The 27,009-nt window shown below is 37.6% G+C and overlaps 1 long non-coding RNA gene and 1 other non-coding gene across 2 annotated transcripts in view; one reads left to right on the forward strand and one right to left on the reverse strand.

Moving 5' to 3' along the window:
* LOC147875058 (uncharacterized) overlaps positions 1 to 27,009 on the forward strand; it is a 256,461-nt gene that overhangs the window by 221,502 nt on the left and 7,950 nt on the right. The gene's annotated exons all lie outside the window — the stretch shown is intronic.
* On the reverse strand, positions 13,906 to 13,987 carry TRNAS-UGA (transfer RNA serine (anticodon UGA)). The gene has a single exon. It is a non-coding gene; the product is annotated as a tRNA-Ser (tRNA).

Below are 27,009 nucleotides of genomic sequence, written 5' to 3' on the forward strand. Positions count from 1 at the left end.
TAATTGTTATTTCATTAGACTAATAGATGGATATTAAGCTGAAGAAATAAATTCTCTTTAAAGAAAATAACTCGCTTGTTGGGTGTCATGTTTAAAAAGATAAGAGGCGACAATGAATTCCTCTCCTTTTATGGAACTCAAAATATCAAAATTGAGCAATGTTCGTCCTTATAATGTCATGGTCCAGGTAATTATTGTCTCGTAAACTGAGTTCTGTGTGTTGGACTTGAATCGCGATTAGTTTCAGTAGAAAGGATTTAAGGTACGTGTTTGACATGGAGGCGGTTTGCTGCGATAATTGTTTTGTTGGCAGCAGACCACCGGCATCTCGCCTGCTGAGTTGAGCGTCCTACGACAGAGCAGGACACCACTATTGCCAAAATGCTAACACCACCTCCTAACGTTTAACTTCAAACAATAAATATGATTGAAATATAGCCTCATCTTTGTCAGGACGTTAAGCCAAAAAAGTGGTAATACGCGTCTGTGGTCACAAGCTTAGTCTTTTGTTTGACCACAATGATGGTATCTTGTCTCGTGTGTGGGCTACTTCGACTTTCGAGCAGGAATTCCGATTGCTTTATTTATCTACGCCATTAACGATCTAATAGATTCTACTGAAAGTTTATGTTATTGGTAGTTGGAGAGCAGTTTTTATCACGAACCTAACACTTTAAAGAACATCAGTAATTATGCACCACCTGCTTGAACTTAATTTTATCCATACAATGTATTTATGGGTTTCGCGTGCATTTCTAAGTTTTTGTTCGTTCTACCTGCAACACCTATCCTACGTTCCTAGAATTAATCGCCTTAATAGTATCTAGAGAAAATCACGAGTACAAACGTTGAAGTACCACATTATGCAACTGTCTCCAGCATCCTGTATCCTGTTCCCTCGTAGGTCCTAATATTTTAATGGGATTATTCGTATGATATCTTACGTCATGCAACTAATCCGTTTCTGTTTGGGTCTCTGTAGAGTACTTCACTGTCCGCTCACATAAATCAAGATTAGTGTATGCAATCGTAAACTTCGAAACATGAAGCTCATCTAAATAACACTGAAAATGTAGTTCCTACCTGAAAGAAAACGTCTGGGTCAGAAATGATTTTTAATATTGCTTAGGGAAATACTCACTGTTCATTCCGAGGAACATGCATTGTTTCTGATTACTGAACAGGAAGAGACCAGTTGGTAGATCTTGGCGCAGATGGAAGGATAATGTTAGAAAGGATTTCAAAGAAATGTGGCGACAGGGTGGAGACGAGATTTATCCTGCTCAGGATAGGGACCAGTAGCGGCCTCTTTCGAGCTCGTAAATAATCTCTGGATTCCATGAAAGGGCCGAGAATTTCTTGACTTACTGAGCGACTAATAGCTTCCTGTACGCATTTCATATTGTCGGTTCTGCTGTGTTACAGTGTACGGATTACCCCTGAATTTCGAAACTAAGACAGAAAACTTTATTTTTCGTTTTTCTTTAAGTATTATCCGGGCTCTGCTTCACATTGGCACAGAACTGTTACAATTATTCATTGTCTCCAACATACTTTGAATCCAAGCACACGTATTTCTGTATGATTACAAATTTGCATAAGCTTAATCCATAGTTCATAAATTTTTAATTTCGGATGATGATTATCTTTAAATTATGTTCATCCGAAGTCGTCGCTTCGTGCACAGTGGCGTTTGTACATTCATGCAGTTTAACGAATATAACAGCGGAATAAGCTGTTACTCATACTGAAGACTGAATTGCCTACTCCATGCTAATTCAAAGTTGTGTAACTGGGTGTAGGGAACAAGACATGACGGCTGGAGCAAACAGTTTCGATGAGATAATAGATGGCGTGAAAGAAGAGTGTCGACTCTCACCGGATGTAAGGTGACAAACAGGGAGACAGACAGAAAGACAGGAAGTTGGACGGACGGGCACACAGACAGATGGTTGGGCTTGAAATCTGAAACCTCGAGACTCACATTTGAAGATGAAGACATCGATTCTTCCCGGTCGCTTATTCTTGTTTGGGTCAATGGTTGTGCAATATGGCGGTCTGCCATTTCCTCGCAAAACTGTCATCACTTCCTGTCATGTCGCTGATAGGGATGCATCGTAATGAACCCTTTTCTGCATGTGCATGCTTGGTGATACACAGATACGCAACTTATTTGAAACAGACATATTCGCATCTGCAGAAATCTTAACACTGAACAATTAAAGTTGTCTCCCTCTCTAAAGCTGTGATTGATTCACTCGTATGTACCACCTACTCTGATATTCAGCTGCGTAATTTTTCCCATAGGACAGACCCATATTTATGGGTTTTTTGTGACCCTCAGAAGCGATTGTTTCATTATCCAGTGTCTCGGACGAGTGGTTAGCACTTCTGGTTAGTATTCAGGAAGTCTGTGGTTCAAATCTCGGCTGTTTTGACTGGACTGTGTGTGGTTTTCCTCAGTCCCGTCACGAAATGCTGGAATAGAACGTTAAATTATGACACGATCGCTTCCTTCCACATCCCCTCCAAATCATTATTTATTAATCATTTTATCATCGATTGCATTTTTGACAGCGTCAGTATATAAACCACAAAGAAAGGAAACGGACCTTCTACATTCCCCCAGCTTCAAGAACCATCTGATCTTTGTAAATGGGAAATCGTGTTTTATTTGAGGTTGGAACATAAATTTTTAATCTTGTTTGAATGAAATTTGTACTGCAAAGGAATAATGACACTTCATATGTTACACATCATACAGCACCTATCAGTTCGCTACGTCTCAATACTGTCCGTGAACAATAAGTATCATTTGGACTCTGTCCCAAGCTATTGTAAATCATTTTGCATCTTCAGAATATATTTATCTGATATTTCAACCCTGGTGTCATACCGAAGTAATTATTTTCATTACGTGTTCCAACGAGAACTTTATTTCCACCTTTTGCTACGCAACACTTACCTTTACTGATTTAACCGCATTGAAGTGAAATACAAACATTATCCAGATTCGTCTGTTTTAAAGAATTCTGGTAAGTCCTTGATATGCCAATACTCGCTTAGTTTAGACGTTTCCGTGTTCACCACTAGTCCCTGTTCTCAGCTACATGTAGTTGCTACATATCCCGTACATTTCTGCATCCTTTATCTAATTATTCTAATGCTCATGATATAAATTTAATTATAATTTCCTATGAATGTTCAAAATCCATGACTTCCCTCGGGGTGTCCATGCCCCAGCACAGAAACAAATAAAATCTGGACGCAATTGGTCCCCAGGGTCACGTCTTTTGTGTCGCACAAAGTAATATAATTGCGTAACTGTGCCCGTCGGGTTTGTTTTGTTCAATAAACCATCTTGTTTGTCGTGAAGGTGCTAGCAGTGCCATCTGATGCATCCATTGTGAGTTATGACGATTCTACCAGCGCGACTCCCTCTTGTGCTCTGAACCGCTACTTCTAGCAATTCTCAGCTTGTGATCAGGAAAGCAGTCTCTAAGAGGAGGTCTTCAAATCAGATCACTTCTCTGGACACTCATCTCTACCACATTCGCGAATTCGCTATACGCGATCGAACTTAAAATATTGTTTTAACACAAATTTTCTACGAAATATCCGTGGAATGTTTTCACGAACATTACTCAGCTTCTTAGCACCTAAAACACTCACACTCGATACGGTTCGCATCATTGGTTGTACCAGTAACATCTCGTGAACTTTAACATTAATCAAAATATTCTTTGCTTTTTTTTGTATTTTCCGCGTACGTTTGCCTCCCAAAAGAAGCAACAATTGCAAATAATTAATTAAAAGAGCACATACACTACATGGGTCTATCGTAGTCCATGATCGACTCAGAAAGTTATCTTTAGCGAACACGGAGAGTGCCTGTACCGTATATAACGCGTCCCTTTATAACGTCAAGACCAGACTGGCTGTGCGCAGGCCCATATTTTACACAGCAAGGAGATGAAAGAATGTTGCCTTTCTTGTTGATAAATTTTGAATTTTTATATCTGTTTGAACTGCCTTAGTTGTTCGATTAATGTGACAGACTAGAATAAATATAGAATTGAAAGTAACCTCGTACAAAATCTTGATTGGGCAGTTGATGGCTATTCGGCTAGTGCATTTACTTTTGATTCGTCCTCGTGGTCTCGAAACATCAACATTTTCCCCTAACCAGTTAAATCAGATAAGATTCCCTAAAATCTGTTTCTAGCAAGATTCATTTTAACATTAAATTTTCAACTACGTTTAGGCCACTGTAAAAAGACTCCTATTTTTTTACTAGTGCTTTATTTTTCGAAATATTAATCTTTATTTAAAACTAAATTATCTTCACTGCAGGGTCATCCAAGTCACGTTTCAGAGATGAAGCCTCTAACACCAGGCATTCTTATCTAATGGTCCAAAGTTTTTTTTCATTTTGTTTTATTTTAATATAATTGTTCCTTCTAACCTTATAATCTAAATATTTCTGTCAGTATAGTGAATAACTAAGGAGTAGAAGGAGAACACCCGTGGCCACTGCACTCAACCTCCTGTCCTCTTAGTTGGCTTCAATCTTTGTAGAGGAGCGACTAATTGTCACTGTAGCTAGTTACCATTCAAAGTTTAAGAGCAGTTGTTAGTGAACCCTAAGTAAAAATATGAAGAAACCATTCCAGCAGTTTCGTAGTAGACATAAGCCTGTATATAACGTGGTTTTAATTTCGCACGGATGTTTTAAAAAATCAGTATGCTAATTATAATATCTTATTAGGCGTACACAGTATTACAAATTAGCATTAAACTAGAAACACATAATAAATAACTCGGTACTGGTTAGTCATTACGCAAAGAAAATATAGGTCTATGTAAAATAAAGTATTAATTACCATTAGTCATATTAGTTACTATAAATGTTGTCTCCGGCATTTTATTCAAATTTAGTATTTATTTAATCGTACCCAAAGGTGTTATAGGTCACGTACTTTTGTTATATTTAAACCAGAATTCAAGTGTATATTTGGCCTTCATTTTACCACTCTCCACCAAACTTAATAGAATCGAGTTGTGAAACGAGGGCTGAAGCCAGTAATCACCCACTAAAAAACTAATAGTCGCTTGACTACTAATACATTTCCCGTCTCTTATGAACACAAAAATTCATAACTACATTCACTGGAGCTCGTGACTGATCCCTACCCTGAGTTGTATGAATCCAGCCCACTTATGTAACATAGCTTCCATGCGAGCTACATGCCACGTGCATCAGGATTAGAGGTTTCCACGGCGGTAAGTCCGAAGATGGCTGTCTTCTGGTTTGTAGCGCCGTGTAGTGTGGTACAAGTTTACCAACGTTTCAGAGGTCCTCGCTGCTTCCATCATCAGGGTGTTGATGACCCAGAAAACTGCTATATTCAGACATATTAATAATTGTGCAAAGTTTACAGATAAAGACCCTGAAACCCAGACAACACACAGGCCCATTTATGGTGTTATTACTTCAAAAACAAGGAACGATACAATTTTTGTTTGATTAGACAGGCCTATGCAACAAAGCTCTGGAAGTCTTTAAGAATTGAATAATTGTGCGTACCTGTATCCTACTTGAAAAATGGCAACACGAAGAGAGGCAGTTGGGAGGGGGGGAGGTGCTACCCGAGCAGATGTGGAGGCATGAATGACAGGGTCTCGGGGTTTCAGCACGTGCCTATGCTGGCGGTCACGCGACAGAAAAATCTGTGCACTTGGAGCCACCTTGACTCCCGAAAACAACCCCTACACCGGCCTTCCTGGCTTGTCTACTCACCCTCCGCCCTCCTGTACTTTCCCCTCGGGTTATTCAATTTTCAGCCAACCCTCTTGTTCCCCTTCGCCCTTTTTCCCTTCTGCACAACGCGTATTCTCCCTGTGGCAGTGCCAACGGCTCTGACCTAGCAAGTCCCTTCAGATAGTCGCTGTAGCCATCACCTGCCTGACGCATTGTGTACACGCGGTTCAAGTTGCTTTGCAAGAGAGAGACAGATTGTCGGTTAGCTTTTAGCAGCAGCAGCAGGACCGAGGTCACAAAAAATAAAACGTGGAAATCCTGCATGAATTTAAGGTTTAAATGGTGAGGCACCCCTAACTAACAAGAGGCGAAGGGGGAAGGTAACCAGCATCACCTGCGTACGTAGGTACACAGAGAATAGAATATAAAATGAGGACCTGGTGATCGAGCCACGCGACGGTCGTCCGCCCGCATGCCCCTCCTCGCCCCTCCAGCCTCCCACCGGCTCATCTCTCTCAGAAGCATCACTCAACATCGGCAGGCAGCCAGTCCGCGCGGTGTTCCATCACAATGGCGTATATCAAGGGGGTCTTCGTTCATCATGTAGCATTATCTTGAAGCACACATGCAGCCAGGTGCTAGTCCATCGCACAGATTCCGTCGGGTCATGTCGTATGGGTGCATCCTGTTTGGTCAAGTTTCTAGTCATTGTTTAACATTTTGGTCCCTTCCTGTTGAGCTGAATGATACGTATGAAAGGGTGAAGTTTATTGTCTAACGTTTGCAGGGCTTTATTTCCGAACTGAAACATACGTGTTTCCTTAGGCCTAAAGTACATAATTATGATTTTCTGTTCACTAAGTAACTTCCGTTTATTTATATTCAAGTACTGTCTTTTATTTTGAAATTTAATATGGAATACATATGTATTCAGTTTGTGGGATTAGGGCAGAGAAATGTATTCAAGTTTCTTCTCTCTTTTTAGTGGCCCGAAAACTTATCTGCTGGTGTCAATTAAGCTTGATGTATAACGTAGGAACGACTTTAAAGCAATTTTCTGGGACTGTAATTAACACTGTGTCATAAGGGATCCGGTTCGAATCTCGGTCGGGCTACCTGCTTTCATGACTAATTTCGTCGTCTTCCCAGTCTCTAAAAGGTACAGTATTTGTTGTGGACTAACTTCAGCTGGTTCAGGGTAAACTCTCGTTGGGGGCATTACTGAATATTGCAATAAACCTTCGAGATCCACAAAAAGGCAGGAAAGTTTCAACCCAAATGACAATTTCCTGGCTCTTCGGAATGGGTTTGATCCATACAGTTAGATAAAAAGTTGCACAAACTGTACGCTAGATGATGAAGTATATTTCATTGTATCTAAAAGCATTAAATGCACCTTTTATTTTGGATTTCATTAACTGCTATCATAAAACCTCTAGCGCCTCACAGCTGTGTATTTGCCTGAAGAGACTACTCGCGCGTGTATCTTAACGTATCAAATTGGCAAACCTTAACGAAGCATTCAGTTGCCTTTTCACTACTGGCCTTGGTGTTAAGTGCAGAGAAATTCTACCTACTGCTGTCCTTCTTCGTTGTTGACAAAGAACCATATTGGAATTACGCAGAAGGTGGAATCAGACTGGGGCAGAGAGGCCAACAGCAGCTGGCTCTTTCCTCTTCCTTTTATCGCCTTTTTCCCCGTGGCGTGTTCTCACTCTCGAATCGAAGAGGCCGCTCCTCTGTGTTCAACTCCAGAGGAACTCTGAGGCTGCTGTTGGCCGCTTTTCCAAATAAACCTGAAATATTCTCTTTTTTTTCGATGTCTGTCTTCTGGAGAGTAACACCATTTGGACACGTACGTTGATACCAGCATTTTATAGGAACATACTGTCTCCATCTTCAGCTTCTTCGACATCTTTATCGTTGTGAAGATCTCAAGTGTCACGTGTAAAATAAACTCTTCACGTCCTGTGAATAAAGATTAATGGCGGGAGTCACTTATTTATCTTAGAGTCAGAAAACTAAAAATTACGGACGTATCTTGATTGCTTCTGGGTCTTGGCACCATGTTAAACTCATCGGTAGATGCTAACAAATCATCACGTTGCCAAAACTCAGAAGAACATCATTACCATCATCGCCATGACCTCAGATCTAACAGAGAGATGTCTTATACATTCTGTCCGGTTTGTGGAAACGAGTCTAGGACTGCCCCGAGTTCAATTCAACATTTTTCACATAAATTATCGTTAATACAGATTCAAGTTTGTTAGGTTTTCAAGTGAAATTGTCTGTTTTCTTCCCAAAAATTAATATGTGAGGGAAGAGTACGAATCATTATGTTCTGATTTAAATTACCTTTGTTGTTATTGGGTGAACTAATTTTGATTAAACAGGAATAAACTACTTCCGTTTCTCAAATGTATTCTTGGCGGTTTTGCGTGTCCTGGAAGGCTTCCAATAAAAGAACTATTGTAACGCAAGAGTGTCTCCTTAAATAGTTTTAACTCAACTTACGCTTTCTTAAATAATAAAGTTAAATAAGCTACTGAAAGATCGATTAATCAATGTCTGTATATTTTAGTTCATATTTAAACTGAGAGACTAAAATACCTACAGACAAGTCTTAAGAAGCGATTTCTTTTCGCCTGAACCCTAAAAATACCAATGGACTATGAAACAGACCCAATAGTTGATTGGATAGAAGAAAATATTGGGCGTTACTTGATTAATGGGCATTTAACGGTACCTACTTGATTAAGAGCGTATGAAAGCTAAGCTTTGAAATGTGCGACCTGCCGATCGGCTAGCGGGCAGGGGTTCTTATCTGCACCATCACAGCGATGCATCTGCGCGAAGGCCCACACAGACCTTCCCAGACGTCCTCCCTGGATTTAGGGCGGCCGGAGGTTTAGAATGAATGGAGCTTTTCCTCCGCATCTCCTATATGACTTTATATAATGATAGAGGGTCGTCGAATAACTGAAATAACAGTAGTACAGAGGTGCCAAACGCGTTTTGTTAATAATTGAACATATTGCACTAACTCCACTATCGACGCATTTCTTGAAAGTTGGTACATTGCTCATCTAATAAAAAGATTCTATTCTTTTATGGAAACTGATAGTTTGTTTAATGTTAAAAATTTCCTGCCACTGAAACGTAACTTCAGCCAGGTTATTCCACTCCATCCAACCCTCAAGCACTTTGTTCTCAGATCGATTTTAATATATCTAAATCTTCCGAGTGGTATTATGCTTTCTCTCTAAGTCCTCTGACTAAAATTTTGTATGCACATCTCATTTCCACATGCATGTTTACGTTTCACATATCTAATGTTTCTCCTATTACTTCGTCTTTCTCAGGCCAAACATTCTCCTCAGATATTTATCCCAAAAAACTTTTATAATACCTACATACTCCCCTTTGGCTAAGAGACCAAGTTTCACACCCATGGGTACTGAAAACAGGAATAAATATTCTTCCTGCAGTTTAAATTCACTTCAGTTAGCTGCAAAGTTATAAAAAAGACATATACATGTTTACGTCTGACTTGTTAGTGTGAACTCATAATTGATATAATCACACAAATATTTACGGATATATCACACGGATACTTGATTTATAGGGTGATCGCTCTGATGATGGAAGCACCAAGCGCCTCTGAAACGTCGGTAACCTACTCGAACACACGGATCAACAACCCAGAAGACTGTCACATTCAAATATCAAATAAACCCGGAAGATTAGTACTAGAATATGTTTTATTTTACTGTATGAGCATAACTAATTCATATTTCTATGCATGAGGACGCTGAGTTACAAAGATAGCTTATCCGCTGTAACCAAGTAACTCAACTTTTATGCAACTCTTTCAGCTATCAGAGCTCTGCTGTGACCTAAATATTCATTGCGTGAATGTCATACATACACTGTTCCTACTTTCATCTAAAACATATGTGTTACAGTGACTGGTTATCAACTGGATGACCTGAGGTTTGATTCTTGGCAAGGATAGTAATTTTTCTTGTCGCCATCAGGTCCAGACCAGCTCCGGGACCCACCCAGTCTCTTGTCTGTCCCTGTTTAGCATCTGAAACGTCTTTCTGCCAACTAGCTTGCACCTAGTTCTTATAGTAAGAATGTGTGGAGTTATCTGCTGCACTGTCTTTACGGTGTGGTGCTTAAATAAGTTGAAATTGCTCTCCCGTTCCGTCCAGTTGAAGGAGGCAAGAACTTTCCTCGACATGCCCGTAATTTTATCACTTCTACAGCACGCAGTGCCCAGAAGACTCCACAATGAATACGGTCCGTCATGAAAACATCAATATTTTTGTTTTTATTCGTTTTCATACGTTGTATTGTGGTGAAATGGATTTTACGATGGACTAATATAAATTATTTTATGCTGAAACTCGAGAATTAAAACATGAGTCTATTGAAAACGCCCTAGAAACCCACACTTCTAAAATCGCTTTCAACGTTTATGCCTCATTTCTAAAAATTAACTCATAGCATGAAGCGGATCCGACATTTTGTATGTTATATGTCCGTATGCACTGAAAGAATTTAAATTTAATTTGATATTAGGTGTCTACTTCACTAAACTGTATAAGACGAATTTGATTTTTATTTATATTGACTCATTTTATCTTCACTTTTCAAGGTGGTAGAACTTAACTTTATCAGCTTTATAAAAAATGACGCATTGGAGAACATTTTATTAAGGACATAAAATAGGAACTCATGACGAAGAACATTATCTTTGCTTAAATTCAATGTAATACTAATGACTATGTGACAAAACTGAAGTAAGAAATATAATTTCTAACACTATGTAATGTGATAGGCCTACTATGATGTGATTGCCTATGCAGCAATAGGTTTGCATCTACACTAAATTATCATCAGGGAATTGAAAGATTTGAATAATATGTATACTCCGTGGAGTACAGTAGTCCTCTTAGTAGGCTATTTCAGTATGCGATATGTGTAGTAGGATAAAATTGTATAAAATTATTCCAGTCATTTGTAATTGTTTATATTACTAGCAACCGTCATTGGAAGAGTCACGTCTAGTGGATGTGTGTACTTTATGATTATTTTAGAAATTCTATTTGCGTCTTCCTTATAGTCCTGTGGAGCAGATTACTAATCTATAAAGCTTACCACTCCCATAAACACCATTATATTATGGTAAAGAACTCGCATGTCTCTGATTTCCTCTCTAGTAATCAGTTTTTGAAACACATGCGTGACTAAGAACATGGAGGTAAATTACTAGTCGAACCAATTTTCCATAAGCAGTATATTTCTACTGAGCAATCAACAACACTAGTAAATCTTGTCTCCAGTTTTCTGCACCTGAAACTTATATCTTCCGACTTCCATATTTCAAGGTCATCTCACCTTTGTGCGTTGTTAGCTTCTGTGTTGTACAATGAATGGGCACGTACCCCCCATCAGGAGATGTTACTAAGGTCCCTCCTGGAGCAATGGGCAACTTCATCTTCTTCTAGCTCTTTTGTAACAACCAAGCGATCCCCGCATTCTGAACACTACAACAGCAACCTGGCAGGACACATTCAGCGTCTGTAAATATATACAAAAGACGCGAAGAGATTCCTTGTATGGTCGATGTGCTTTCTCATACAGACGTCTACCTGACCTTCTAGTAAAGCAACAGTCTTACTGTGCAGAAAGTATGTATGTACCACGGAGGGGCTTTTGAGTGTGTTCTTCGGGATCTCAGCACCTGCGTATGAAATTTTACCTGTCGTATAAAAAGTTTACATTGAGATAAAAACGTGGAAGGGAAGTTATTGTTAGTTTACTTACGAACAAAATCTTGTTTTCGTGAAATAAAAAAAACGAAACAGCTTCTACAAACAACATTAGATGTCACGCTGGGTAGAAACGATATCGTGTGCAGATTATCTCAAGGGGATTAATTTGATTTTTTAAGTGCTGCTTTTTCACGTTGCAGAATTTGAAATGGTTGGCCACCAAATAGCTTAGATTCTTAACGCTGAAAGCAGTTGATATTTGCTCATACAGTTTATAGAGTTTCAAGGAACTGTACATTATGTAGTCTGTTCAGTGACGTAGACTGCAGGCTTAAAACATCTTAAGACGCAGCTAGGTTTTCAACCACGACATTTTCTGAAAATAATAACACTGACTACATGAAGCAGCTTTATTATTGAGAAGCTAATATTTACTGAGCTGGCCAAGAAATGTCACTCCTTAAACACTGAATTTTAAATAATTTTCTTCAATATTTATATTAGATATATTGAATGAACTCTGTAGATGAAACAAGAAAGATGACATTTTTATTTATAATTTTTTACTGTTTTGCAACAATAGCTGATGTTATAGAAATATATTTATACTATTATTGTTGTTTTTCTAGTGTACCTTGTTTGAAGAAAATCTTCATTTTAAAAATAATTATCATAAGTAATTATCCAACCCATTATACTTCACTCTTGTTACAATTTTATTAAAAATATTAAATGATGTCATTAAGTGACATTTATATTAAACGTTTTCAGGACCGTTGCAATTACAAAGACCTTTAAAATAAATATTAAGGTATATCTATGGATTTATGGGCTTAGGAGGAATCTTTACTTTGTTTTTTATTGTTGCCTGTCGCAAGAAACACTTCAATTTTATTCGTTTTTATGGCCCGTATTTTGGCATTTGTCTCAGGACAGTTGTATGAATTGTGGGTCGCTTATAAAACAGCTCTGTTGTCCAAAGCGGACCACAGCTACGACTATGACTGACTGATTATAATATCAATAGCAGAAGGTAGGCTATAAACTTGTCATTTGTTTGTGTGTACTGTAATTTATATATTCCAAATTACGATGCGAACCCAAAACAGTGACTAACCGTGAGTGGATTATAATAACCTATTCCGCAATAAAGAATATGTGTTTTTTTAGTTATTTTTTAATGGAGGAACAAATTAATATTCTGACTCGGTAATGTAGTGTGGATTATATTCATCCGTGTGATATCGGGTCAATTTACGTTCATCTTATAAATACACTAGAGAGGAAAAAAAGGCTGGTAACATGTATAATAAAAGAATGGGAAAGATTTGAGTTTCGAAACCGCGCTGTGGTGTAGGCCTATAACTCACATTTCTAAGCACAAACCTTTCCTTGTTGCGGTGTGTCATACTGGTTGACTGTTGCAAAAAAATAATTTTTATTGCTACAGTAAAGATGTTTTACTGCCTGTATCTCTTTTGCTGTAGCACTGAGCCCGGAATAGACATAGCAACAAAGATTGCAGATGATACATGGTGTCCTCTATTGCTGCTGAAAGGGGCATGGTTTTCACCAGGCTCAAATCTCTATTCAGAACCGTGGTCAGGGAATCAAGATACATCGCGCTTTATGTTGGACCGCACAGTGTAAATTAAGTTAATATATTTTGTGGACGAAGTAAATTAATTGGCTTCGGTTTGAATTTTACTTCCTGGTGCGGGAGCAGATAAACGTCTGCTCGCTCACATTCCGGAAGTGATCCGCGAAATTTTATTACGGCTAAAGGCCTTATTCTGAAATTATTTATCATCTGACTGTTGGCGCAGCACACCAATATAAATAATTGAATTGAATAGAGAATTAATATTGTGATCGTTTAGTTAATTTCTTATGCAGTAACTGCAGTTGATTATGACCAACTGCTATGAAAACCTCAAATCCTACATCAGTTGGTTATCATGAGGATAATGTTTTTAATGTAATACCCGTTCGCTTCACAGTAATCGTACAATTGCGTTTCAATGCCGAGTATCACAGAAACGCATGGACGTTAATTTGCAGGCAGTGAACTTTGATTACGTGAGAATAGTCATGTGTTACAGAGAAATGGGAAGTCATATAATTTTGCAAGACAATTTTACCATGTTAAACACTTCAAGTATTGCAATGTCTCACTTGTAGTCTCACCACCACAATACTTCAGTCAGCAATATTAGAACATAGTTCGAATATGGGACAATAAGTTTGATTCTTAATACGCATTTATTAAAAACTAGTTTTTCCTCTATTGAAGCAACGATCGTTATTTATTCACGTGTATGATGTTTAGTAGCAAATATAAAAATAAAGAAAAAATTTCGCTGAGGACAGGATTCGAACCTGTGCGGGTAGAACCCATTGGATTTCAAATCCAACTCCTTAACCAATCGGACACTGCAGCTTGTAGAAAATGATTTCAAGTTATTTGTAATTGAATAAGTCAAACTTAATTGTAATGTAAATGGCAATTCATAGCTGGAATTAAACTTGGATAACAGGGCAGACAAATATAAGCGGGGTCTCACTTAACGTAGCGAAAATGAATTGGTGCTGCAGATTGTGGTGCTTCAATTTCTATAGTCGCTTAGCTAATCAGATATTCCTTATCGTACGTAGAACCTGAATGTTCATTACCGCGTTTACAAAATTTTGAGCCAGATGATTCCGGCCCACAAGTTTCCGCTAAATTTCTTAAGATCTATTTTAATATTATGCCTTCATCTACGCCAGATCGCTTTTATTATTTATTTATGAGACAAATAGCGTCTATCTGGTACTTGTAATACGGTGTTGTGTTCCCATTTTTGGGAGGGGGGAGAAGGGCAGCGACTGACCCCAAATTAAGTGCCGTGTTCCTCACCATTCATTCGATGACACCTCAAACGTCGTAAATTAAAAACTGGTAATAACAGTCGTAGTAACGATTAACAAAACTATTTATTTGCTAATCAGTTAGTACCAACACGTATTTTGTATTATTTTCATTATATATACTTAGTTATTTTTCAGATTTTATTCCAAAATAGGCCTATATTGCGGTTTAATCTAAACCAGTAGACATAAGAGATAAAAATATCAGTTTTGGCGTTCATTAAAATTTTGTTGAAACTAGTACAGGATTTAAAAGAAATATTTTCGTCTTGAAACTGTATAAGATGGTTCCTGTTTAGTTTCCAGAGATCTTGATTATACCAGTTAAGAGCGCCCATCTGCGCATGATCACCCCCTCTCTCGCTACCTGATGACTTAAAAGAACCTAGTTCCCGAAACGTCGTGTTCGGCAAAGGTTATAGACATGGATTATATCAAAAATAATTAGTTATGTTTATGACGACACACCATCTTGGATAACTTTTAGACTTTACGTTGGTGGCCACATCGTAATTTTCTTATCTGTAAAGACTGGTAACCAACTCAAGAGACAGAGTTTTTCAGAATCTGGGAGTAAGTAAGGTATTCAATAACCTGAAAATTTAATATCGTACTAACCAGAGCCCGCTATTATAATTACCTATCAGTTCAATCCAGAATCCCACATCCTAGAACTTTAAGTTCCATTTTAATGGTAAGTTTACTCTCACATCTGCTCAAAGTTTTCTGAAGTGGTCTCTGCCTACAGGTTTTCCTACTAACACTCTGAATGTATTTATAATTAATTCTGTGTTTCGTAAAATATTGCGTCCTCACAACAGTGAGAATATCGACTGTAGTATAGTATCTTATATCACTCTTTAGTCATGCAGGTTACAGAATTTTCAGAAGAACATCACTTCCATCATAACTGTAGAAGTGGTAACCACCTACAAGGCCTCACATTGTCATAACCCAGAAGACCGCAGTGGGCATTCTACCATGCTACATCCTCCTCTAGTCCCTATATCCTTGATTTGATGGCCTGAAGTAAACCGTGAAGGGTTTGGACTCATACATTTCGGCATCCTATACTCAAACGCCCTCATGTGTCTCACTTAGGATGCTAGATCAAGTTTCACCCCAACGCAGAACAACAGTTGAAATGGTGGTTCAAAGTTAAGTTTAATTGAATGTTAAAATGTTACATCGATACTTTTCGTTATATAAAGTTTACCACCGTACCATTCAGTCTTGGCCGGCGCAGTGGCCACGCGGTCTGAGGCATGGTCTTCGTGCGCCTGGCCGCTGGGACCGTGGGTTCGAGTCCCACTCAAGGCATCGATGTTTGTCCGAGTCCTTTCTCTTCCAGTCTGATGGATAAAGACTGGCCACGGAAGGCAAGGCGAAACCACCGTGGTACTTCCGCAAGGAACCCCCGAAAGGGACCACGAAGGTCAAGCTGACCATAGACGATAAAAATAATTCAGTTTTGCGTTCGTTTATGTTTTTTTCTTTTAATATTTCCATTCTTGGTCTTTATTGATATTTATGCTTTATTGTGTCCCACATAAATATTGTTACTTACTCGAGCTTTATACAAAGATGTCTTAACTGATCTTATGAGACCATCTTATCGTACCATATCATTAAAATTACGGTAAGCTAACTTCAACGCGCTTGTAATGGGATCAGATATATACAGTCGTCGCCGATTTATACACATATCGAAATTAACTTGTCTGATCGTTTACAAATTATTTTCGTAGATGCCTTGCAGCGAACATTCTTCACAGTAGAGATTAAAAACTAGTTCTTGCAGCAATTTTTCTTTCAGAGATAAAGTCTCTTGAATATCCTTGATGATAAATTAATAGTTTCTCTTGCAGTTGATCAACTTTAACAATTGTTTAACGTGTGTATATTATAGATATTACTCTGTATATTCCACGTGTGTCTGAAGAGGGCGGTCACATATTGTCGGTACGAAATCAGGGCTGTGCAGGTCCGTGATTTCATTTGTCTTTCTTATTATTGTTATCATGCGAACCAAGAGTAGGTTGCTCACAGCAGAAACGTGCTAGATCTACGTCAGGTGATACAACTTTTTACGTTATTTGAAAGTTTATAACAAATATATTACGTAATATTCACTAAACGAAGTATCAAGCTGCACCTCCATTGACCCATACGCCTTCATGTGTGACTGTTACGCACAAGGACAATTTTTTCTTTACCTTGCGTCATGTTTTTATAAAACTAATCACGAATTATATCACTCTAGAAACAGTCTTTGAGAAGCTGATAGTTGCTCAAATTATGAAGTTCCTTGCACTGTATGGACGTAAAGGTTCATTATCATGTCCACAAGGGTCCGCCATTGATATATATTCTCAGTCAGTTGAACTCATCCACATATTTTATTCCTGCTTAAGATCTATTTTAATATTATCATCGCGTCAATGCTTAATTCTTTAAAGTTGTTTCTTCCATTCAAATTTTTGCGCTAAAATTGTGTATTCATTGTTCATCTTCCTTATATATGGTACATAATAAGTCCATCTTATTCCCTTCTATTCTGAGTATCCGGGCTCCATTATGTACGAGAAGTCCCTAGATTTAAAATGCATGAGTAAACCATTAAAATATGTCGTAATAAATACATCGATACCTCTTCGAGTTTTCCAGTCATGAACGTCATCGGGAGCTGTTATATTAAAGTGTAACTGTAATCCGTAATCGTGAACCTTATTTTGATAAGTTCTGTACTATTAGAGTAGAAATTGCTGAATTTGAAGGCAGAATAATCGCTTTTCGCATAAAACAAAATATTCAAACCTGTATTTGCTGGTCACGTGGTAGCGTGTCCGCTTGGAGGTTCTCACAGAAGACTGACGTCGTAAATATTCTGAGTTTACGATTGCCAGCCACTCAAAAGTAAAATTGTCATGACCTTTTAAAGTAATTAGAACCATCCTAGTAGTTTATCAGTATACACGTATATTGAATTACACCTTCTTACAGCGATCAACAAATATTGCACTTATTGTTTTTGTTTTTTGCTTTATTCATCGTCTATTAAAAGTTTTTTTTAAAAAAATACGTTTCAAAGAATGCATATTTTCGGGAATATCTCTGTCTATTGGATCCAACAGAGTAGGCCAAGTGTCTCCATTTCTTTTCCTGAAGACGAGGGAAGATCCATTCTTCGAAACGTGTGATTTCTCTACATTAAACAAACGATTCATAAAGTACAAAACAAAATAAGTGTATCAGATTCATAAAAAATGCGAGTAGTCCGTTCGAGTCTAGAAACATTGTCATTGTGATCGTGAAAATTATCACATGGGTCCCAGCAGGTAAACAGTACCCAGTCAATCAACTCATAGTAATCTGCTGCATTCAACTGAACTCCGCAGTTTTATAGCACACCAGTACAGGCGACTCCAGGACGTTGTAATTTTTCAGTCTCAGGAACTCCACCACAGAAGTTAGAAGTTCCTACCTATACACTTTACAGTATGTATATAATTTAGTCTCTACTTGTGAACCGAGCTTGAAAGTTAGTTACGTATTTTATTATTTTACTACGATCTATCAGCTACTAGAATATTGCATCGCCGATGGATGTAGCATTAGGTGGGTCATGCATTAGTTCTGTACGCTTCTTGCAGAGTACGCACAACGAAACTTGTTCTGTAGCTTCCTGAGCAACGTGTGTTAGTCCAGTAAATTGTAGCGTGGCGTTGTCTTGTCCACTTAAGTAACGTAATTGTGGCCGCTTGACTTCCTGAATCTCTACCTCAGCGCTGTAACAATCGTGACTAGCCAAAACCGCCCATTCGCAAGTTCTGTGGCTGCATGAACACGATTGTCTCGGGGTAGTTCGACTGGTCTGTCAGCTTGTAAACATGTTAGGTTATCAACAAATTAACGGAACGAAATGTCTCGGACGAGACTTCAATTAAGTTACACATACTGATAACAAATTTGGAACAGGCACACAGAAAGGGTAGGATGTTTCATTCACTTCCAACATTTTGAGGCTGTTCGATTTTTATCTACTTCATTACTATGGATCGTGTTTAACATTTTGTCGAGTTATTAAAATTCACTATATCCGTTTGCTATCGGACAGTCAGTTAAAATGGTCTATTGCACTACGTTTTAATACGTGGATATTAAAATTTGCTATATTTAGCATGTCAGTTGTTTATAAAAATGTATTCGTTTTATCTGATACGCGATTTGTCCTGTTATTTTAGTTTTATCTTAACATTCTCGTGTTTTGCGGGATCGGTCTGTTCCGATCTAGAGCTCGTCTCTTGGCAACTCAGATGGAGGACTAGCCGAGTGTCCAGAGGCATCACAAGGCAACAGAGGACAATTCGAATATACAAGGCATGACTAGTACTTACGAGTTCGGTTAGCGGGAGGCTGTAGAGCATGAACTGCACTGAAATCGAATTGTTTGGTTTTATCCGCACAGTTTGACAAAATCCATATTCAGAACACACAACGCAATTAAAATATCTTAATGCAGGTGGTAACACTCTCGAAAGTACTAAGTACTTATATTTGTAGCTTATCAGTATATTAAATTTTCACAAAATCCTATCCATTTTAAATAAATATTTTTGTTCAAAATATTTTCTTCTTAAAAATAAACAAGAACTGTACTATCAACTTTTAAATTACCATAAATGTGATTTATATGATGAAAGCCTGATGAAACAAGAGGTTTTAAGAGAGATGATGTTAAAGAAAGCTGGAGGATGTAATGTGCCACATAATTTATATTCCCCGCCAAATATCATTAGAGTAATGAAATCAATATGCACAAGACAGGCGAGACAACGAGTTAACATCAGAACCTGAAGACAAAAGCATAGATGGGGATAATATTAAAATGGGTCTTAAGGGAATGGGATTAAACTGACTCAGCATAGGTTACAACAATGGGCTCTTTTCAATAAAATTACAACGTTTCGGAAGTTGGATTTTTTTCCATCTTCAGGGAAACGGGGAAGGAAAGAAACTCTAGCTATTGAACTCTCTGGTTGAGTTAGGCTTAGACCTGAACTTGAAATAAGGACGATGGACAAAATTCAAAATAACAGTTTTACAAATAACAATGCACTGTCGTCAGAAACCGTCAGACTTCTTTAAGATCTGTTTCTCTACTGTAAGGCAGATGTTAAGGCTCAAGTTTTTCTCCAGTTACTTCCATTTTTTTCTATTTACCCCTGTTAATATAATTCCACCGATGCTCCATATTCACCTACAATTTTTTGTCTATTCTTTATAAAATATTAATAAATATTAATTTACGTTACATTAATTTTCTTGCAGTACGACAATAAAATTTTAAATTGATTCATTGTAATTATCCATATTAACTACAATCATCCGGTTTTAGCTGCACTACACCAGTTGCTCAAAATGTCAAGAGTTTAGCGAAGCGTGTTTACATTCGCTAATTAGTGTTGGTGTACAACCGGAACTGCTGTTCAGCGTTCACTCTACTTCCGTGTCCTTTATTACACGCGTGTTCCCCTCTATCTGGCCACATGGAAACCTGTTTATTCTACGCCAGTGATCAGTGACCTTTCAGAAGCTTTCAGGTCATGAAGACTTTTATTAATTGTATCGGAATAGTTACTAAAAACTTATTGGTGTAATAATCAGTTTGAAGATGGAAACAATTTGTTCCTTCAAAACACTGGTAAGCACGTGACGTTACAACTCAGAAAACAATTAATATATTTACTGTTATGAGAGAATAAAAACTTTCTTTCTTTCATCTCTTTTACCCGTAGGTTTCGAGATTTTTTATTTATCCGATTGATCTGGTTGGGCAATGGTAGGACTCCTTGTATGAGTGATCAGCCCGACGCAAAGCCTCTAACTATACAAACACAGAAAGACTCGGACAAACATCCATGCCTTGAATGGGACTCGAACCCACGGTCCCAGCGGCCAGGCGCACGAGGTCCATGCCTCAGACCGCGTGGCCACTGCGGGGCCTTAAAACTAAAAATAAATTTTCTCCCAGTCAAATTCATACTAGAGTCTCATGTTTAAAAGACATTTAATTCATTATCAGCTTCACTTGCTTTAATGCCGATGAAGCTCTACCAATTAAGTAATTTCATTAATGGAAGCGATGGAATCCTACAGCTATTCAATAGTCGATGGGTCGATTTCTTCAAGGATGCTTGATTAAAAACTCGAAGAGAATTCGAACAAGTTCCTGTCGCCAGCAGGTCGCAGAAACTGGTTAATATCTCTGTTGGCTATAGTATGGAGGGGTGGGTGAGCTGTAGGGGTGTACAGAGCCTCAGGGTCGGGTGTGACCATACCGCGCAGTCACGACTGCATGAAGTATGTGACAACTCCGATCTTGAATTAAGGACCCCGAGGCTACGAGCGAGTCCAAGAAGTCCTAATGTTTACTACACTGAACAAAACAAGATCGTCCCTGTCTCTGTCTCAGCCTGCACTTGGCGAGGTTTTAGCGGCGTTAAAATGAAAGGTGGAGCTGTGTTTATTGCAGTTTTATGCCAATACAGTATTCTGGTCGACCATGAGAGCACGGATAGAAATTGAATTCGTGATTGTGCTTCGTGTTCAGACTACAACCTATGATAAAGTGGGACCGGCATATTCTTCAAATTATATGCCTAATTTACCGGTGAATAAATTGATGACAATTTGAACGCACGAAAATTGAATAGAAGAAATAACATAAGAGTCAGTTTTGTTTGTCGAATGCTTTCAAACCGTATATCAAAGAGCAGATACTTAAATGTTGCCGACTTATGACGCACGCCGTAAGACGTAAAAGGTGTGAAGGCAGATGTGGGAAGCCTTCACTAGATGGTGAAATTTTCTGCAAAAGAACACACAGAGTAATTTCAATGAGGTTATTTGATTTGGCGAGAATTCGATACGATGTGGAATAGATTAGTTCTAACACGACGGGTTCCGCGTATATTGTGTATTGTATATTATTATTATTTATATTTTTCAATTTTTTCATTTCTTTTTCTTTGTGTGTAATATTGTTTTTTTTATTTTGTGTTTGCCTGCATTTGGCTCTTATATTTAATATTATACATGTATATACTTAGTTAATGAGCCGGGATAGCTCAGTCAGTATAGCGACTAGCTACGGGCTGGACGGCCGGGGTTCTATCCCCGACGGGGGCGGAGGATTTTTCCTCTAGCCTCTGCGTCCAGACCGACTTTGGGGCCCACCCAGCCTCCTCTACAATGGTTACCGGGGTCCTTTCCCGGGGGGTAAAGCCGGCCGGGGCGTGATGCTGACCACTCACCCCCATCTAGTGCCGAGGTCAAGGAAGAGAGGAGGTATACCTCCACTCACCCCAAACGCCTACATGGCGTATAGTGGGACAAACTTTACTTTATATACTTAATTAATCTGTTTGTGCAATATATTTCATTATTATTTTACTATTATTTGTACGTATTATCAGTTATTTTATTATTTGTCTGTTATTGGCTTCTTGCTGTTGGCAAACATTTAAATAAATGAATTGAATTATTATTTACGAAGTGTGTGTATACTCCTGCTTAATGGTGAGTTCTTGAAATTGCTTAAGACATAAATATTTTTCATTCACATACTATAATTGGTGTTAGTTATTTATTGTTTTAGTCGAACATATTCTGTATGATAACCACTGAACAATTTTACGCCGCGAAGTATGGGCAGAATATTGTTTAGTGTGAGTGTGTGAAGTTTCTTCAACCCTAAGATATAAATGTGATAAGCTTAACTAAAACGCACTTTTTAATCAATGTGAGTAACTACGTAGTTTAATCTGGAAAGGTTAGGTGACGAATACGTAAAATATCTAGAAAATAAAAATCTAAGGAATTTGTACCTTTATTCTTAATCACTGCGACAACAATTTGTCTTTATGCCTTTTCCAAAGACTGCGACTGTATTTCTCTATTCTTTCTTTTGGACTTTTGTGGCTTCTATTTTAAAATCAATCCGTTGTACTAAATCAATATGCAAATGATATGACGTTATTATCTTAGAAGGTCCATGTTTTATTAATTTTGTCTTGATTATTTTTCGTATGATACAATATACAAATTTATGGAGCTTTGAAGCTGCACCCACTATACACCTTCGTGGCATAATTTTAGTTAAATCCACACGAATATTTTCAATTTTATGCAGACAGTTATTGGATATTTGTTAAGTAAATAAATAGGCCAACAGTTTTGATTAAGTCACAAAGAAATTATGAAATATCTATTTGAGACTAGGCCTGTAATGCTTGTCATTTAATGTTTGTGGGAGATTTATCGCAGGCTGTGCTGTTCTCTGAGAATGGCGTGGTTTATAAATGATGTAATGAAAGTAATCAAATTTTATTTCTTCTATGGACTTCTAGACACATCGTGCCTTAAGCCACTTGACTCGTTTTATATATAACTAATGATTCGTGAAGTGCAGGGGCTAAACGCGTGTGATGTCTGGTTAAAGATGCAATTCAAAAATGTGATTTGAGTAACTGAAGAAAATCTTTAAAATCCACAGTCAGCATAATTGTCGTTTTGAAGAAGATTTACACCGATGTGCTAATCCGGGTGGTCCGCTTATCTTACCTAATTGTACGACATTTTAGTTGTATTCTTTTTCTAATAGCTACATCTTTATATTATTTTATCCGTGAACTTTTTTATTTATTTTCGTTTATCGCTTATGAAGTCCAGTTTCTTCCTGTCTTCTTCTCCTTCTTCAGACAAAGTGTTTTGTGCTCGTGAAATGCACTGAGAAACTTTTGTCTTTCTTTTATTTTATCATTTGTGACACTCCTACCATTGATCACAACTCTCGACCCATTGTTGTTTGATTAAAACACGTATAAGGCATCTGATAACAGAACCAGGTTTTGTTTTAAAATTTTACTCCATTTAAAGATACCTTTACAGTAAGTAGATATATGATCGTGTCAGGTATAGTGTTTGGACATTCAAGTTGGAATGCGGATTTTTATAAGAAGTGATTGTCGCCGTGAAGCGTGACCTGCAACTTGTCTCTAGCGAGATGAATTTTCAGATAGAAACTGGCATAAAGTTCGTAGTAAGTAAAATGATGTACCGAACTTGATCATTTTGATTCGCCTGGATCGCTTCGACGTAAAAGCACTATACCTAGTAGGAAGTTCAGTGTCCTATCGACATGTATACTGTCTCATTAAAATTCACTTGTCTAGACTAAGAAGATCTATGAACGCAATCTTGAACAAGATTAATTTTTACTGCGATGTAATCTTGTGTAGGTGGATGCCGGTTGCAGAATTCTTTAAGTCGGATCAAAGGACATGTTAGTAATGTATTGAAGGATTTCGTGATGAAGCCTGTATGTCTCATGGTCAACGGAACCATTAAATGGTACGAATAAACTTCCAGCTTGTGTAATGAAATTGTACACTACTGTCTCTGATTTAAATCCCCATGGACTAATGCAGAGTTTATCAATATTTTCCAGACTTGGGGTCATATTTACGCTGTATTATCGACTCGCAGGATGCAAGGTTATAAATGAGGAGAATTTATTCAAACGCCAGGACATTTTTTTAATTATACTAAATTCAGTCCAGCATTGCAAATAGATTTACATATCTGACTACTCAGTGGCTTTATTTTATAAGTCTGTCATTAGCGGGATATTTGGAACTGCTTTCTGTTGAGTAGTATTTCAATGTCAGGTTTATTTTCCATCGTAGCGAACCGCGAAAACTTCCAAGCATTCTTCAATGAGACGTGTCGAGTCCTAGTTGTTAAAGTTCGTCGTTAAGCTGAACAGTCCTCGCGGTGATAATTACTGCCAAATACTGACGATATTTTACTTATTTTTATAGCTTATTTAATGACGCATTTAACGAAGCGTATTTCCTGATATCAGGTAACTATTCCATATCACAAATTGTGATACAATATTACGAAGTATTTACGCAGGCGCCATAGACCGCATCGGCGGTGCACGAGTTGAGAACTACTAGAGAAGAGTTTACGAAAGTGTTTCTCGATCTTTTTATGCCTGCGACACGGTCTGATAGTTTTCAAATTGGTGACACGCCGAGATATATGGGTGGGGGGAAGGGGTTGGAGCACCACCATGTGACACAGATGTTTGGGGGATCTCCCCCGGTAAAGTTTTAAAAAGGAAATATGCTTACTTAGCAATTTGAGCATGTAACATATTTATGTTTGAGGTAGAATAGAAATAATGAGGCTGAATGTAAGTATTATGTCATCACCCTGTTCACAAGAACTAGCAAGGGGGTCACAGCAGGAGCGTTAAATATCGCGGTCCCGGTCGAACCCATGTACACCAATGCACAACATGCTGAATGGTGTGTACTGGACACGAAAGGAAACAAGAACTAGCTATATAAATGCAGCTGTTGCAAACACACATCCAGGATCTGTGAGACCTATTTTAATATTATCCATGCATCTATGTCTAGGTCTTCAAAGTGACCTCTTTCATTCAGATTTTTTGATAATAATTTTGCTTGTGTTGCTAATTATGTCCCATGCATTCTACATGCCCAACCCATTTCTTTCTCTTTGGTGTAGTCACCTTATATTAAATTTATAAGATTTAAATTCAATGATCTCATAAATTACGCTGGAATTTCCAGTGATAAAACAGAGTTCAGACACCTGATAAGCGATAAGAAGAAATCACAAAATAACATCCACGAGCATATATATGCGCGTGGATGTTATTTTGTGATTGTAATATTAGGCGATCCATTTAGGGCTCGTCTCAATTTTCTATTTCTGGTACACCAGGTATAGAACTACCTGCATAAAACACACATTTGACTTTCTGCATAAAAGTAGTCCTTTAATTGACTGTTTATTTAAAAAGAAGTGTCAATTACCTAAATTCCCTTATAACAGAGAAATCCGCAGATTTGTAGATTATATATTACCTCAGAATAGTGTAGTTTATCTTGAATTTCTCACTCTCAGTGTGAATACGAAGTTAAAAATATAATATGAATTTTAAAAAATTATCAAAGTTTAGCTAGAAATATCTTGTTTCTTCCACGCAATCGCCCCATTTTTAAGCATTTGGTTCAATGATTTTTTTTTGCCGGTTTAGGATCACGTGACGATAACATCTCTGAGTGATACTCAATTTTGACGCAATTTTATCATCGTTGATTCTTTCGTTGTCCCGGATACGCTGATTGATTCGATCTTTAAGCTCAACTTAACTTACAAACGATGACCGCTTAGAATTCGTGACTGGTCTGATCTAACTTTAACTTACCCAACATATAATGAAAAGCAATAACGTGAAGATTTAGGCAAAATCTTATATTTCACAAGTTCTTGTAACATTAGGGAGCTTTTAGAAGTTGGTGTGGTTCTGAAGGAGATATTATTCTTCGACCATCGACTCCTTTTTGTACGTGTCAATGATTTAAATGTGATAGGTGTATGAGATGTAATAAAAATGGGGGTTTGACATGAAAATAACAAATAAATCATTCTGTGTTAAAACTGAAGAGCCCTTACCACTCTTAGAGAATAATATGGCATGTATTTTTAGTTATTAAATCCAAGAAGAAATTATATTTCTTGCTGTTGGCCGATAATTATTTTACATTTAGGTAAGAATGCTACAAAAAAACCTGCTTGTTTTTAAGAGGATTATCACCACGCAGAATGTCAAACGTCTACATAAGAAATTCTTTCCCATAAGATTCTCGAAGATTGTGAAATCCTGTATTTACTCGATTTTAATATGCACCCTTGATTTGGTAACTGGTTTTTAGGAAAAGGACTTAATATCATTTCTTATACACCATAAAATGTAGTACGAGCCCCGAGTACAGACGACTTTTCGGTAGATGGATTAATCCTCGTATTGACGTGAATGGTTATGATTATTACTAAGACACATTTACGTTTATTAATTTGTATTTTAATACTAATAGTTCCAGCGGTTGGCGTACTTTCCTAATGTTCGAGGTTCCGAGTTCGATCCCAAAAGTCGTCGTAAATTTTAAAGTAAATAAAATAATGTTTGGCAGTATTATGAAAGTTTACTGAATATTGGAATTGAGGCAAAGCTCCGTGCATATCAAATACACGAAAAAGTCGTAATTAATCAAGTATCTCAAAAACTTTCAGAAAATCAAAAGATTTGAATTATCAGTGCTGTTACTTTGCTGTAAGCTATTCAGTTTTTTAAAGCACGGGTGTAGAATATTTATATGTTGTTGATTTCACCAGACAGGTACACTGTTAATTGGAATCGTGCTGGTATATCTTACATATACAAACAGGTACAGACTGCTCGGAAAACTACCAAATAATATTTTCGTAACGTATTACTAGCATCTATTTATCAAAAGACATTCTCGACCAGCAGATTGACCACACCTAAATTGTAACTTTTTAATCTAGGTCCGTCTATTTAATAATTGTTGCTTCGACGTCTTCAGTTGTAACTTTGTTCATTTAATTTGGTTAATTGTGAAAGTCTGGTATTTTGAGTATAATAAG

This window comes from Zootermopsis nevadensis, unplaced genomic scaffold (assembly GCF_977971745.1).
Source record: "Zootermopsis nevadensis isolate Lab colony 2312 unplaced genomic scaffold, Znev_1.0 Znev_ptg000002l, whole genome shotgun sequence".
NCBI classification, from domain to species: domain Eukaryota; kingdom Metazoa; phylum Arthropoda; class Insecta; order Blattodea; family Termopsidae; genus Zootermopsis; species Zootermopsis nevadensis.